Genomic DNA, 17,067 nt, shown 5'->3' with positions numbered 1-17,067 from the left:
GTGACAGCAGAGATTGCCCATGCCTAGTTCACCCTGAGAGGGTTGAGCTAAGATGTGTTCTGCATCTGCAGCATGTGTGACACTGACACACAGAGTATAGGATGGGTTTGAAAATTAAGGGTCTGCACCTAGGCAGAGTGCTGGAACTGGGAAGTATGTTGAAGTCAGGATGCTAAAATGCTGGCAGGGCAGCTTCCAGTTGACAGGGCACTAATCCATCTACACGTGCTTGTGCCTCCTTAGTTAGCAATGTGGCACCTTGAGGTGCCACATATGAAGGAGGCAGCATTCGGGCAATTTGGGGAGGGGGGCATCAGCCCAGGCTTGTTTGGGTGAGTGTGCGGCTCTGCGGGGTGACAAAGAACTGGAATCCTGCAACGTCCCACTCTGGCTGTGATGGGAATTCAGGTGCAGGCTGGACTAATCAATGCTCCTCCCTCCTTTTCAGGAAATGACTGCACACAATGCGTCAGAATGAATGCGCACTGGCGGAGGGCAGGCCCAGTTGGCCATCCTTACAGCTTTTGAGCAGCAGGCCATAGACCTTGTGAGGCACCATGCCCCCAGGTCCACCAGTGGCAGTGAGGCTGGGGTGACACGGGGAAGTGTGTTTGGTGAGCAGTCAGGTCACCATATGTGTCACAGGAGCCATGGCACTGCTGAATGCTCCGTGATTGAAGTTAGCAACATAGGTTTACTCTTGATTATGGAAGGACGAGTGCATAATGATCTGGGGGAGTGGCATGCAAGTTGACATTGTCTGCACTGTAACTAATCATATGTCCTTTTTCTTCCTTTCAGCATCACTGGAGCAGGGTTGGAAGGAGGAGACAGAGGGCCCACTTCTCACCCCTGAAGCCCCCGAGCAAATGCACTCTTCAACGTCACACCGCCTGAGCCAGGCAGGCACCAGCGCACATACTAGCACCTCGATGGGAATTAAATTTTCAGCTAGTGTCCCGGGTACGGTGGTGAGGGCACTTTGCACTTGCTTGAGGTGCGGGCAGAAACAGAGAGTGCCCAGGGCACTGGCAGTCAGACGACTGCTGGGGACCAGGTACTTGCTCGGTCGGTGGTTGACGATATGCCTCTGGAGTATGCGGAGCAATCTGGTGGAGATACATGAGGCTATACGTGACATGATGCCCGTGCTGGAAGAGTCCACGCAGAGCATCACCGATGCAATAAGCCTCATGGCTGAGCGCCATGTTTTGTCCATGGAAAGAGTGGCGACTCTCGTGGAGAGGCACCTCCAGGAGAACAATCAGGGCCTTCTGGGGTTGCTCTCGGACCTGCAAGACCTCACAGCAGCATTGGCCACAGCTGGTCAGTGCCAGTTTGGGAGAAGGCCTGGGCACCAAGTATCCCAGCCCGGTGCCCATCCAACTACCATGAGCAGGGAGGTCCGAAGCGATCTCACGTTGGTGTAACAGCTGCCTGTCATCTCTACGGGCTCCTCTCAGGGCGCTTCGGATGAGGGCAGCAGCTCCTCTGCCCCTCTGCCAGTAACTGTGGCATCCCATGAGGCTGCAGCGACTGGGGGGAAGCCAGCCGCTCCCTCCCAGGCAGGGCCAACAAATGCTCCTTGGGCCAGAGGACATCTGCCAAGGTCAACGAGGCCAATAGGTAATGCACAGTAAGCAGGCTGTCTCAGATGCCTGTGTCAGCGAGGGGTCAGCACCTAGACATAACACCATTTAGGATAACTTAAGGCACCTTAGGCACACCATGGGTTTCTCAACGGTGCTTTTATGTTGGCCCATAGTAATTAGTTGAAGACTTGGTGTGATGTCCAACACTGTTTTCATTTTGCTTTATGAATTTACTTTTGTTTACTCAATAAATTTTGACATGTCGCCATGACTCAGGGTGATTCCTTACTTCTGCATGTATATGGGAAGCCGTGATGTTATGAGTGAGTTGTTTGACATTGAGCTTTATTGACAAGGCCCTTAGTTAATGTTATTATCCAGGCTGATTTAGCGCTTAGGTATCGAGTGTGGAGGGGAGCCTGCAGCCCTGGCATGTGTTGAAGGTCCATCTGTAGTGGGCTAGCTGAAGGCTCTTTGGATTAAAGCCTCCCGGGTGTCCCTGCCTCCCTGGAGTATGCCCGGGTCAGTGTCTACCCCCTCAGCATTCTCCTGTGCATGCTCATCCTCGGACTTACTGCTGCACTCATCATGTGCATCCGGAGCAACTGTGTCCACGCCTTCCTCATCCACTGTGTGCCCCCTTTCCAGCCCCAAATTGTGGAGAGCGCAGAATGCAACCACTATCAGCGACACACGACCTGGGGGATATTGTAATGAGCAGTCCAGGCATCGGAAGTGCATCTTGAGAAGACCGATGATTCTCTCCACCACAGCCCCTGTGGAAGCATTGGAGAATATCCCATCAAACCCCTGACTTGTGCCTTGTAGATGGTAGACAGACTTTGGGGAGTCAAACAGTGAGTTACTCGCCGCAGGATTCCCAGCCTCTGACCTGCTCTTGTAGCCATAGTATTTATATGGCTAGTCCAGTTCAGTTCCTGGTCAATGGTATCCCCCAGGATGTTTATATTGGGGCATTAAGTGATGGTAGTGCCATTGAATGTCAAGGGTAGATGGTTGGATTCTCTCTTGTTGGAGATGGTCATTGCCTGGCACTTGTGTGATGCGAATGTTACTAAATATATAAGATCTTCCGCAGGCAACATTGATGGTATGACTCCAGTGCCTTGAAGTGCCTCCTGTGCATTATCCATGTTTCAGCCAATACAGTAAGGTAGGGAGCCCGATGAAGAGATTGGAATTTCTTCCAACTCTGGCACTGAAGTCTCCAAGAAGAATAAATCTGTCTTCTCACTCATTGCCCAGTTTCAGAGCAAGGACAAGGGAGTGGACTTTGGAATACTAATAGTATACACTACCTCCTATTGAGATCATGAAAATGAAAATCATGTGTGATGTATAATGGGAGGCTTAGACATTACTAGCATTTTGTGTCACTGTCAAAGTTGCATTTCACTCCACTGTCTTTTCCAGAACTTCCAGGATATTTAACCTCACATATCTACCATTCCTATCATTTAAAATAAGTATTCTTTATGTCAGGCACCCAGCAGCCCAGTACTGTGAGAGATGATGTGAAGGATCATCATGCCCTGGTATTAATTTTGAAATTGAACATTCAACCATAGGTGAAAGAGCTGCAAAAGCAACCTCCAGCATATTGATGTAATATTTTCATTTATAAAAATTAACCCAACGCCCTGCTCTGTCCCATTGTCTTGTATCTCTCTCTGCTTCAAATGTTTTTCTCTTAAAAAATGCAATAGGTTTTTGCCTCAACCACAAAGCATTCCTTGCTCCACCAATCCTCTGCATGATAAATTTCTCTGACCACCTCTCCTCACCTCTCTTAGTGTTAATTTTAAATGGATGACCCATTGTCACTGAATCTGCAACCAGAAGCAATAGACATCTCGAGTCACTTTTTCAAAGCCATTAATAACACACTAATATATTAATAGTAGAATTTCTATTAAATTGGCATCGTAACCATGCAAATTCATTCTTTTGTTTGCCCTTAGCCTTCTCTGCTACAATGGAAATAATCCTCGTGGTGGTGTCTTACAGTTCACTCAGAGGGCGGGATTTTCCAGTCCCACCAGCACTGAGAGTCGTGGTGGGCGGGAGCAATAAATTCAGAGTGAGGCCAAAGGTCAATTTCCGCGTGGGAAAACAAGTTGGACTTTCCCCTCAGCACTTTCATGGCGTCCTAATGGTGGGTCGACTTTTCCATTGATCCATGTTGGGAACCCTATTTGCATTCATTAACATGTGATGGGGAACAAATAGGCATTTCTCTAGACGTGACCGCAAGATGATATGTTGCCTCCCTGGTGCCAGGGTCAAGGATGTCACAGAGCGGCTGCAGGACATTCTTCTGGGGGAAGGTGATCAGCCAGAGGCTGTAGTCCACACTGGTACCAATGACTTAGGTAGGAAAGGGGATGGGGCCTTGAAAACAGATTTCAGGGAGCTAGGAAGGAGATTGAACAGCAGGACCTCTAAAGCTGTAATCTGCTCTTAGTCCCATGTGTAAGTGAGTATTGAAATAATAGAAATAAGAGAATTGAGTGATTGAACATGTAGTTAGAAAACTGGTGTAGGAGGGAGGGCATCAGATTTCTGAGGCATTGGGACCACTTCTGGGAAAGGTGGGACCTGTAAAAGTTGGACTGGGATGAATACCTTTGCAGGGAGATTTGCTAGTGCTGTTGGGATGGGGTTTAAACTAGATAGGCAGGGGGCTGGGAACCTGAGGGCAAAATCATATCAGGGAACGGGAGATGGAGAATTAGTGAGTGACTCTGAAAGACAGAAGAAACACAGATTAAAAAGTGGAAATTGGCAGTGTTAAAATGCGTATATGTAATTGCAATGGATATAGCAAATAAAGCTGATGAGCTGAAAGCACAGGTAGACACAGGGCAGCATGATATCATCGCTATTATGCAACTTGGCTTACGGAGGAGCAAAAATGGCAGCTCAGCATCCCTGGATATAGAGTTTTCAGGCAGGATAGAGAGGGGGATAACAAAGGTGGGAGTGTAGCATTATTGGTTAAAGAATCAATTACAGCTGTGAGGAGGGACAATATACTAAAGAAAGCATCAAATGGGGTCTTATGGGTTGAGCTCAGAAATAAAAAAGGGGAAGCCACATTGCTAGGAATGTACTATAGACCCCCAAATAATGGGAGGTAGAAGAGCAAATATGTAGGGAAATTTCTGATCGCAAAAACAATAGGACAGTAATATTTTGGGACTTCAACTACCATAATATCAATAGAGATACAGACAGCATGAAGGGCACAGAGGACACAACATTTTTGAACTGCATCAAAAGAACTTTTTTAGTTAACATGTAACAAGCCCAATGAGAGAGGGTGCAATTCTAGATTTAGTCTTAGGAAATGAAAATGGGCAAGTGGATGAAGTAGCAGTGAGGGACCATTTTGGAGATAGTGGCCGTAATACAGTTAGATTTAACATCATTATGGAAAAGGACAAAGATAGAGCAGAAGTAAAAGTTCCAAATTGGGGGAAGGTAAGTTTTACAAAGCTGAAAGGTGAACTGGTGAGAGTAGACTGGATACAGCTATGAGAAGGGAAAATGGTTTCAAATCAGTGGGCAGCATTCCAAAGCGAGATTCTGTGGGCCAAGTGTAGACATATCCCCACCAAGAAAAAGCATGGTACTGCCAAACCTAGAGCCCCCTGGTTGTCAGAAGCTTACAGGCCAAGATAAAGCAGAAAAAGAAAGTTTATGATTGTCACAAAAAAGCTTAATACTGTAGAAAGCTTGGAAAGCATAGAGATGAAGTAAAAAAGGAAATTAGAAAAGCAAAAAGAGGACACGTAAAAGCAGGTAAAATCAAAGAAAACTCAAGGATGTTTTATCAGTACATTAAGAGCAAGACAATTACTAAAGAAAGGGTAGGGATTATCAGAGATATACATGGTAACTTGTGCATTGATGCTGAAGATGTGGGCAGGGTTCTCAAAGAGTACTTTGTCTCTGTCTTCAATTAGGAGAGGGATGATGCAGACATTCTAGTTAAAGAGGAGGAGTGTAAAATATTAGGTACAATAAGCATGGTGAAAGAGGATATACTGGAGGTGGATCCTTGAAGGTGGATACATCACCAAGGCTGGATTGGATGGATTGTATCCCAGGTTGTTAAAGGAAGCCAGATGGTCTGAGGATCAATTTTCAATCCTCACTAGATAGTGGTGAGCTACCAGAGGATTGGAAGTCTGTAAATGTTGTAGCTAAAATGGTGTGGGATAGGCCAGTAAACTATAACCCAGTCAGTCTGATTTCAGTGGTTGGAAAATTATTGGAATCAATACTGAGAAACAGGATAAACTGTCACTTAGAAAGACATGGATTGACCAGGGACAGACAGCATGGTTTTGTTGGAGGAAGATCATATGTAGAGGAAGATCAAGTATGTAAAAAGACAAATGTAGATCCTGTACAATCCAAAACAGGAGAATTTATGACAGAGAACAAGGAAATGGCAGAGCAATTAAGCAACTACTTTAGTTCTGTCTTCACAGAGGAAGACACAAATAACTTCCCTGAGATATTAGGGAACCAAGAGCCTAGTGAGAAGGAGGAATTGAAGGAAATTAGTTTTACTAAAACAATGGTGCTGGAGAAATTAAGGGGACTGAAAGCTGATAGATCCCCAGGGCCTGATAATCTACATCACAGGGTACTAAAGGAGGTGGCCATTGAAATAATGGATGCATTGGTTGTCATCTTCCAAATTCTGTAGATTCTGGAGCAGTCCCAGCAGATTGGAGGGTGGCAATTGTAACCCCACTATTTAAAAAAGGAGGGAGGGAGAAAACAGGGAATTACAGACCAGTTAGCCTAACATCAGTAGCAGGAAAAATGCTAGAGTCTATTATAAAGGATGTGATAACAGGACATTTAAAAAATATTAACGGGATTAGAGAAATTCAACATGGATTTATGAAAGAGAAATCATGTTTGACAAACCTACTAGAGTTTTTTGAGGACATAACTAGCAGAATAGATAAGGGAGAACCAGTGGATGTGGTGTATTTGGATTTGCAGAAAGCTTTTGATAAAGTCCCAAACAAGAGGTTAGTGTGCAAACTTAAAGCACATGGGATTGGGGCCAATATATTGGCAGAGACGAGGACTGGAGAACAGCTAATGTAGTTCCGCTTTTTAAGAGGGGTTGCAGAGAGAAGCCAGGGAACTATAGGCCAGTGTGTCTCACGTCAATGGTAGGGAAACTATTGGAGAAAATTCTGAAGGAGAGAATCTATCTCCACTTAAAGAGGCAAGGTTTGATGAGGAATAGTCAGCATGGCTTTGTCAGAGGCAGGTCATGCCTAACAAATTTGATAGAAGTTTTTTGAGGAGGTGACCAGGTGTGTAGATGAGGGTAGTGCAGTTGATGTAGTTTATATGGATTTCAACAAAGCCTTTGACAAGGTCCCACGTGGGAGACTTATAAAGAAGCAAATGCACATGGAATACAGGGTAATTTGATGAGGTGGATTCAAAATTGGCTTAGTTGTAGGAGACAGAGGGAGAGGACAGAAGGCTGCTTTAGTGACTGGAAGCCAGTGTCCAGTGGTGTGCCACAGGGATCTGTGCTGGGTCCCCTATTATTTGTCATTTTTGACTATGTGAGGGGGAGGATTATTAAGTTCGCAGATGACACAAAGATTGGTCGGGTGGTTAACAATGAGGTTGAGTGTCTTGGGCTACCGGAAGATATAGATGGGATGGTCAAATGGGAAGATAAGTGGCAGATGGAATTTAACCCCGAAAAGTGTGAGGTGATACACTTTGGAAGAAGTAATTTGACAAGGAAGTATTCAATGAATGGCATGACACTAGGAAGTTCTGAGGAACAAAGGGACCTTGGCGTGTGTGTCCATAGATCTCTGAAGGCAGAGGGGCATGTCTGTGGGGTGGTGAAAAAGGCTTATGGGACACTTGCCTTTATCAATCGAGGCATAGATACAAAAGTAGGGAGGTCATGTTGGAGTTGTATAGAACCTTGGTGAGACCACAGCTGGAGTACTGTGTGCAGTTCTGGTTGACACATTATAGGCAGGATGTGATTGCACTGGACGGGGTACAGAGGAGATTCATAGAAACATAGAAACTAGGAGCAGGAGTAGGCTATTTGCCCCTTCAAGACTGCTCCGCCATTCATTATGATCATGGCTGATCACCCAACTCAATAGCCTTCCCATACCCTTTGATCCCTTTCGCCACAAGATTTATATCTAACTCCTTCTTGAAAACATACAATGTTTTGGTCTCAACTACTTTCTGTGATAACGAATTCCCCAGGCTCACCACTCTCATCCCAGTCCTAAGTAGTCTACCCCATATCGTCAGATTGTGACTCCTGGTTCTGGACTCCCCCACCATCAGGAACAGCCTTCCTGTATCTACCCTGTCTAGACCTGGTAGAATTTTATAGGTTTCTATGAGATCCCCCCTCATTCTTCTGAACTCCAGCGAATATAATCCTAACCGACTCAATCTCTCCTCATATGTCACAGTCCCACCATCCCAGGAATCAGTTGGGTAAACCTTCGCTGCACTCCCTCTATAGCAAGAACATCCTTCCTCAGATAAGGAGACCAGAACTGCACACAATATTCCAGGTGTGGTCACACCAAGGTCCTGTACAATTGCAACCAGACATCCCTGTTCCTGTACTCGAATCCTCTGGCTATGAAGGCCAACATACCATTTGCCTTTTTTACTGCCTGCTGCACCTGCATGCTTATCTTGTGACTGGTGTACAAAGACACCCAGGTCTCGTTGCACATTCCTCTCTCTCAATTTGTAATTCAGATAATAATCTGCCTTCCTGTTTTTGCTACCAAAATGGATAACCTCACATTTATCCACATTATACAGCAACTGCCATGCATTTGCCCACTCACTCAGCTCTTCGAAATTACACTGAAGCATCTCTGCATCCTCCTCACAGCTCACCCTCCCACCCAGCTTTGTGTCATCTGCAAATTTGGAGATATTACATTTAATTCCCTCATCTAAACCATTAATATATATTGTGAAAAACTACTGAAGTTATACCTACCGGCCCCATTGAACCTCTTTGAACTTCATCTTTTAACAATGAAACCCCATTCATAATACCAATTGTATTAGTAATATAAACATAATTGTATAACTGGCCTATAGTTACAAAAACAAAAGTACCTGGAAGAACTCAGCAGGTCTGACAGCATCTGCGGAGAGGAATACAGTTAACATTTCGAGTCTGTATGACTCTTCACCAGAACTAAGGAAAATAGAAAAGGGGTGAAATATAAGCTGGTTTAAGGGGGGTGGGTGGGACAGGTAGAGCTGGATAGAGGGCCAGTGATAGGAGATTTCCAAAAGATGTCATAGACAAAAGGACAAAGAGGTGTTGATGGTGGTGATATTAGCTAAGAAATGTGCTAATGGGGACATTAAGGGTAGAAAGCAGGATGAGCAAGGGACAGATAGCCCTAGTAGGGGTGGGTGGGGGGAAGGGATCGAAATAGGCTAAAGGGTAGAGATAAAACAATGGATGGAAATACATTTAAAAATAATGGAAATAGGTGGGAAAAGAAAAATATATTTTTTTTTAATTATAAATTATTGGAAAAAGGGGATAGGAAAGGGGGTGGGGATGGAGGCGAGAGTTCATGATCTAAAGTTGTTGAACTCAATATTCAGTCCGGAAGGCTGTTAAGTGCCTAGTCGGAAGATGAGGTGCTGTTCCTCCAGTTTGCGTTGAGCTTCACTGGAACATTGCAGCAGGCCAAGGACGGACATGTGGGCATGAGAGCAGGGTCGTGTGTTGAAATGGCAAGCGACATGGAAGTCTGGGTCATGCTTGCAGACAGACCAAAGGTCTATAATTACCTGTTTTTTGTCTCCCTCCCTTTTTGAATAAGGGTGTTACACTGGCCATTCTCCAATCCTCTGGGACTTTTCCAGAATCTAAGGATTCTTGGAAGATTACTAATAGTGTATCCACCATCTCTGTAGTTACTTCCTTTAATATCCTAGGATGCAACCTATCAGGTCCAGGGGATTAATTGGCCTTTAGTCCCATTAGTTTCTGTAGTACTTTTTCTCTAGTGATAATTATTGTATATATTTCCTCTACCCCTTTGCCCCTTGATTATTTAGTACTTTTGGAATACTTTTAATGTCCTCTACCGTGAAGACTGATGCAAAATATTTATTCAACTCATCAGCCATTACCTGGTTCCCCATTGTTATTTCCCCAGCCTCATTCTCTAAGGTACCTAAGTTCACTTTGGCCTCTTTCATCCTTTTTATATATTTAAAGAAACTCTTACTGTCCACGTTTATATTACTTGCTTGTTTACCCTCAAAGCTCATTTTCTCCCGCTTTATTTTTTTTTTTAACTCATCTTTTGTTGGTTTTTAAAATTTTCCCAATTCTCTGGCTTACCACTAATCTTTGCCATCTTGTATGTTTTTTCTTTCAATTTGACACTATCTTAACTTCTGTGGTTAACCATGGTTGGTTTATCCCCTTCCAAGAATCCTTCTTTCTCACTGGGCTATAGAAACATAGAAACTAGGAGCAGGAGTAGGCTATTTGGCCCTTCAAGCCTGCTCTGCCATTCAATATGATCATGGTTGATCCTCTATCTCAATGCCATATTCCTGCTTTCTCTCCATATCATATATCTTTGTCTTGAGTCATGAAATATTTTCTTAAACGCCTGCCATTTTTCATCAACCATCTTTTCAGCTAAAATACTTTCCCTGTCCACTCCAGCCAACTCTGCCCTCATTCCTTTGTAATTATCTTTATTTAAATTTAGCACAGTTGTTTCTGACCCAAGTTGCTCACTCTCAAAATGAATGCTAAATTCTACCATGTTCTGGTCACTGTTTCCTAGGGCATCTTTTACTCTGAGATCATTTACTAAACCTGCTTCTTTACACATTATCAGATGCAAAATAGCCTCATCCCAGATTGGATCCACAACATGTTGTCCTAGGAAACTGCCCCAACACACTATGAATTCTTGCTCATGGCTACCTCTGCCAATTTGATTTTCCCAGTTTACATAAAGATTAAAGTCACCCATGATTAATGTACTGCCTTTTTTACATGCTTTCATTATCTCCTGATATATCCCCTGTCTTACAGTATAGCTACTGTCAGGGGGCCTATAGACTACTCCCATCAGTGTCTTCTTCCCCTTGTTATTTCTTACCTCCATTTATGTGGATTTTACATCTTCTGATCCAAGATCCTTTCTTGCTATTGTACTTATTCCATCTCATACTGACAAAGCTACCCCATCACCCTTTCCTTCCTGCCTGTCTTTTCAAAAAGTCACATACCCTTGAATATTTAGTTCCTGGCTTTGATCTCCGTGTCACTACACCTCCATAATAGCTATAAGATCAAAACCATTCATCTCTATTTGTGCCGTTAATTAATTTATTTTGTTCCAAATACTACGTGCGTTTAAGTAGAGCCATTAATTTAGCCTTTTACCAGTTTTTTCCTGCTTTGACCGTATTTGCTGCTTATTTTTAATGTTTGTACACTCTGTCCCTTCCTGTCACACTCTCGGTATCATTACCTAAATAGCTGCCCTGTAATGCTGCCATATCCTTTCCCTTTGTTAGTCTATGTATCCCCTCTCCAGAATCCTCCCGCCCCCACAATTAGATTAAAGCTCTCCCTGCAGCCCTGGTTATTCGATTCACCAGGACACTGGCCTCAGCACGGTATAAGTGAAACCCGTCCCCCGGAGAGGGTCTAGAGGAGGTTCACAAGAACAACCCCAGGAATGAAAGGCTTAACATATGAGGAATGTTTGAGCACTCTGGTTCAATAATCGATGGAGTTTAGAAGGATGAGGGGCATTCTGATTGAAACTTACAGAATACTGAAAGGCCTGGATAGAGTGGACGTGGGGAAGGTGTTTCCATTAGTAGGAGAGACTAGGACCCAAGGACACAGCCTCAGAGTAAAGGGAAGACCTTTTAGAACAGAGAGGAGGAGGAACTTCTTTAGCCAGAGAGTGGTGAATCTATGGAATTCATTGCCACAGAAGGCTATGGAGGCCAGGTCATTGAGTGTATTTAAGACTGAGATAGATAGGTTCTTGATTGGTAAGGAGATCAAAGGTTATGGGGAGATGGCGGGAGAATGGGGTTGAGAAACCTATCAGCCATGATTGAATGGCGGAGCAGACTCGATTGGCCAAATAGCCTAATTTCTGCTCCTATGTCTTATGGTCTTATGGTCCCACTGGAACAGTTCCGTTCTACCCTAGTACTGGTGCCAGTGCCCCAAAAGCTGAAACCCATTCCTCCCACACCAATCTCTGAGCCATGAATTTAACTCCTTGACTTTATTTACCCTATGATGGTTTGGCCGTGGCTCAGGTAGTAATGCTTAGATTATCACCTTGGATGTTCCACTTTTTAATTTAGCTCCTAACTGTTCGACTTATTTCAGCAGAACCTCCTTTCTAATCCTATCAATGCCATTGGTACTGACATGGACAACAACAACTGGATCCCTCCCCTCCCACTCCAAGTTCCTTAACCCTGTCACCGGGCAGGCATCACAGCCTTCAGGACTCACACTCTTGGCTGCAGAGAACAGCATCTATCCCCCTGATTATACTGTCCCCTACCACTACTGCATTCCTATTTCTTCCCCCTAATTGAATGGCTCTCTGTACCACCGTGCCGTGATCAGTTTGCTCATCCTCCCTGCAGTCCCCACTCTCATCCACACAGCTTGCAAGAAACTTGTAACTGTTGGACAGTTGCAGGGGCTGAGGATCCTCGAACGCTACCCCCTGGGCACCCATACCTGCTTCACCTGCAGTCACACCCACCTGTCCCTGATCACAGACCAAATTTGAATTACCTAATCTGAGGGATGTGACCACCTACTGGAGCAAAGTTTCCAGGTAACTTCTCCCTCCCTGATGTGGTGCAATGTCTGCATCTCGGACTCCAGGTCCTTAACTTGGATCCGAAGTTCCTTGAGCTGCAAGCCCTTACTACAGTTGTGCCACGCCAGTGGGAAATTAATTCGGCCTGGTTGGTGACAGGATATATGTGGCGTGCACCTGCACGTCTTCACTTCACTCATGAATTCGAGATGTGTACAACATTGAAAGCCTACCTGCAACAGCGCTGCTGCCCTCTCTCTCCCCTGTTCCAACTTGTCATTGCTACCAAAGATGCTCTCTCAGGTGACAATAGTGGGGCTCACAGGCAGGGCTGCAGGACACAGGCAGGGCTGCATTCTACCAGTACAGACCAGTATGGGGACGGCACAGGTTGGAGGAGAGAATAGGCAGAGACATGAGGATGAAGACAACAGGAGAGGGAGGGGAGGATGGCAGGCAGAGGATGACTGCAGGTCGGTGGGTGTATTAGAAACAATGAAGGGAGAAGGCTGGCAGGCAGAGGATGATTGGGGTGGGGGCTCTGGAGCCTGACATAGAAAGGATACACGCAGACTCGAGGGGACAGGTAAGATTAGTATGGCACAGGAAGGAAGGGATGCATTCATACTCAACACAGGGGGGAAGGGGGTGAGTCCTGAAGGTAACAGGAAGATGATTGTCAGAAAGCCATAGTCCTGGGACTGATGCAAATGTTTGGAGTGAGTCCTAGGGTTCTGTGGACCATGTTGTCATGGTGAGAGATTAGCCGTGGGGCATTTCGGGCCATGCTACGGGGCTGTGCATGGCATGCACATCATTGTCCCAGTCTAGGGAGGGGTAAGGTCTGTCACCTTATTGGGGTCATGCACAGTATGGTGTGCAGAGCATGGTCAGCCTCACACATGGTGGTTCTGGTGGCGGCTGTCTCTATTCTGGGCTGAAGGTGGATAGTCATGGTCAGGGGAGGTATCTGCAGCCTGTAAATGGGGAAAACATAATAAAGGGGAGGTATTCGAAGCTCTCATGGGATGGTGGGAGAGTGGGCACCTCTGTATGTGACCATGCAGATGGCCTCAAGATGGGGAGGGGTGAGGTATGAGTTCCACAAGGGCCATGGGGACATCTACAGTGATGGGTTCAGGGTGGAGGGCAGGAATATCCACAACAATCACTATGGGCTCCAGGATTGCTGGCGGAGGCTGGAGAATGACCACAGGGAGATCTATCTGCACATCCTGGGGTTCCAGAATGATCAAAGGAACATGAACGGTGACGGGGGAGGGTTGAAGTTGGTCTGGAAGTAGAAGTGCAGCACCACCATATTGAGACCCTGAATCAATGACGCAGTTTAAAAATGAAACAAGAGGAAAACCGTAATTAAGGCAGTGTGGAAGGAGTCCACAAGTGGACTCCGGGGCCCTTTCAAGGGGCAACATCATACTTATTAGAATTTCAACATGGAAATGAAGGCTCGGCTGAGAAAACCTATACTTTATCAAAATGTTACAGTTGGAACTAGTAACTCTTGGTGAACTTTTACGTGGGACTACATTAGGCATTGGGGTCCCATTAGGGCTGGTTTCATTGAGCATTTAACCATCAGAGGAATGTGAGAAGGGAAGAGGCAGACTGCTATTAAGGGAGCACTGCTGCTCCATATTAGAGCAAGAAGTTCTGTCAAACCCTGTAAACTGCATTGTCCACTTGACATGTGTTATGATATGGCCAGGTAGACCAAATCCACGAGGGAAACTTGGTCACGCTATCACAACAGTTTTGCAATTTGTGTTTATTACAAGATGTGTGCACTGAATTCTTAAGTAATGAGTCCACCAAGATTTTTAGAGATTTTAAAAATTAAATTAAAATATTTATTAACAAAACATAAAAGATTTCAAACACATATATAAAACTACAATTACTTACTATTATAATACCTCCTAAAATTCCTAATTAACCTGACCCCTAGTTATAGTCCCTTTAAGGCAACGGTCCAAAATAGATTTTATATTTAAAGCAAACTCAGCAAGTTAACACAATACCCTGGACAATGGAATTCCAAATAGCTTTCCCCAACTTCAGCTTCGTTATATAGCAGACTTATGCACAAATGCTGATGGCTTCATTAAGGCTATTTCACACATGCCTGTTACATCTTACATGACCTTCTGACCCTTTCATTCTTCTTTATATATGTTTCTCTCTTTTTAATATGTAAATTTTATTGTTTGTTGAAACAATCTTACTCATAATATAAAAATTTTCATGTTGCCACTGTATATTGTCAGTAACCTTTGGGAAAAAATAAACACATTCCTTAGCTTTGCTTATCTTGCTAGTTGAAAACAGACTAAGATCCCTTTGAAATCCAAATATCCTTTCATTTATCTAAAAATGCAAATTGCCTTCATTCCTTTCATGCTAAGCCAGCATCCATGTTTACTCATTAGCATGTCAAGCACCTAGCTTCTTTTGATGATTTAAACTTGCCGTCTACTTGACTCCAAGGGCAGAAATTTTCTTCCTGTGGGTGGGTGCATGCCTCACCCGAACAGGAGTGAAATAGTGCATGGTGACCTTCCTGACGTCATCACGCGCTCTCACAATCCTTTGGTTGGTGGGCACACGCAAGAGGCGGCAGCACACCTGCTAACAATTAAGATGCCTATTAAGGCCTTTAATTAATTAATTAAGTTGCATTTTTTGCTGCCCGCTCAACTGTTCGGTTGGCAGGTGGGCGAATAGGCCAGGTGGCCTTTGCATTTTTAACAAAACCTCATCCACAGTTTCTAACCATTACTTAAAAAAATAAAAAATTCTAACATCCTTTTTTACATGTCCCTCTTCATGTGACCGAGTTACATCTGGGGACATGTTTATATCATATGCAAGAAGTTTATTTTTCATTTTAAAATCCTTCAGCTCCCTGAGGTAGCTCTGTGCCTTCAGAGAGCTGTCAGTGCACACTCCCCCATGGACCAGGTAAGAATGGCAGAGTTCCTTCCCTAAAGGACATTATTAGTGACCAGATGCGTTTTTATGACAATGATTTCGTGGGCCAGGATATTGAGGTCGGACAGCAGGGGGCAGGGCCCGCTCGCCGACGAGTTAAATGACGCGGGATGAAGTCGGACGGAATTCCCGACATCACCCTGCATCATTTCAATTTTCAGGTCGGCGTGGGCGCAGCCGAATCAGCTGTGCACCCGCTGACCTGTCAATGGCCTATTGAGGCCATTTAAAAACTAATTCAACTAGTTCGTGGACCTTCCCATCCAACCTTAAGGTTGGTGGGCCAGCCAGGTGCCCTGGCGGGCTTCAGAAAAAGCATGAATCCTCATCCACGGGCAGGATGAGGTTTCACATAGGTTTTTAAAAATTTAATAAAAGATTGATTAAAAGTGATGGACATGTCCCATCTCATGTGTCACATGAGGGGACATGTCAGGGAAATTTTATTTCTCTAAAAAAAATTTTAAATTTGGCGCCAATCTCCCTGAGGCAGCACTTAGTCTCAGGGAGATGAGTGTGCACTTTTGCGCGCATGTGCCAAAAGAGCGCACTCTCGACTAAGGGATTCCACCCCCCCCACCCGCACAGCGCTTCCTGGCAGACGTCACTCTGGGTGGGTCTTAACTGGCCCGCCCACGTAAAATGGCAGCACCTCCACCCCTCCCCCGATTGGGGGCACTGATTGGAGGCGCGCCCGCACACGCCCGCTCCTGAATGTCCCCCCCCCCCAACGGTGGGGGGGGGAATATTCTGCCCATGGTCACTATAACTAAGACTGGCTTTTAATTCCAGATTTATTAGTTGAATTCAAATTTCCCCAGCTGCTTCGGTGAGATTTGAGCCCATATCCCATGAGTCTAGGTCTCTGGATTACTAGCCTAGTCACCATCTTCCAACTGACCAAAATGGAGAGATTCAGTTCAGGAAGGCACCAAACAGATTGAGAGACTTCATTGGGAACAACGCAGAGGCTAGGTTGAAGCATCAGAGAGAGTGCAGTAATCACAAAACAACACGTCTATCCAAACCTCCAAGTACCACCTGCCTGCATGTGGCAGAGTCTGCAGATCATGCATTGGATTTATCAGCCATCACAGAGCCCATTGAACTGAAGTGGAAGCAAGTCATCCTCGATCCTGACGGACTAAGAAAAACCAAAAGAATCTTCCTATATTCAACATTATAATGTCTCCCTTTCAACTTTTAATTTAGCTTAATCTCTATTTATTCATGAAAATATATTTCTTGATTTATTTTCGCCTGAAAGTTATAAATTGGGTGCGAAACTGAATAGCGTAGCACTGCTTCGAGCTCTAATTTGTACCTGGTCCATCTCAGATTTGAAAGCTTCCCACTGCTGGTCCCCACTGATGATGAAATTGTGATGCGTAGGGGCAGAGAGTACAAGAGCAGGGTGGTTATGCTGAATTTCTATTAGACACTCATTAGACTTCAGCTGGAATATTGTGTACAGTTCTTGGCGCCACTTTATAGGAAGGATGTGAACACCCTGGAGGGAGTGCAGAAGAATTTTA

The sequence above is a fragment of the Carcharodon carcharias genome, chromosome 12, assembly GCF_017639515.1.
Source record: "Carcharodon carcharias isolate sCarCar2 chromosome 12, sCarCar2.pri, whole genome shotgun sequence".
In the NCBI taxonomy this organism is placed as follows: Eukaryota; Metazoa; Chordata; class Chondrichthyes; order Lamniformes; family Lamnidae; genus Carcharodon; species Carcharodon carcharias.
This window is presented reverse-complemented; position numbering follows the sequence as displayed.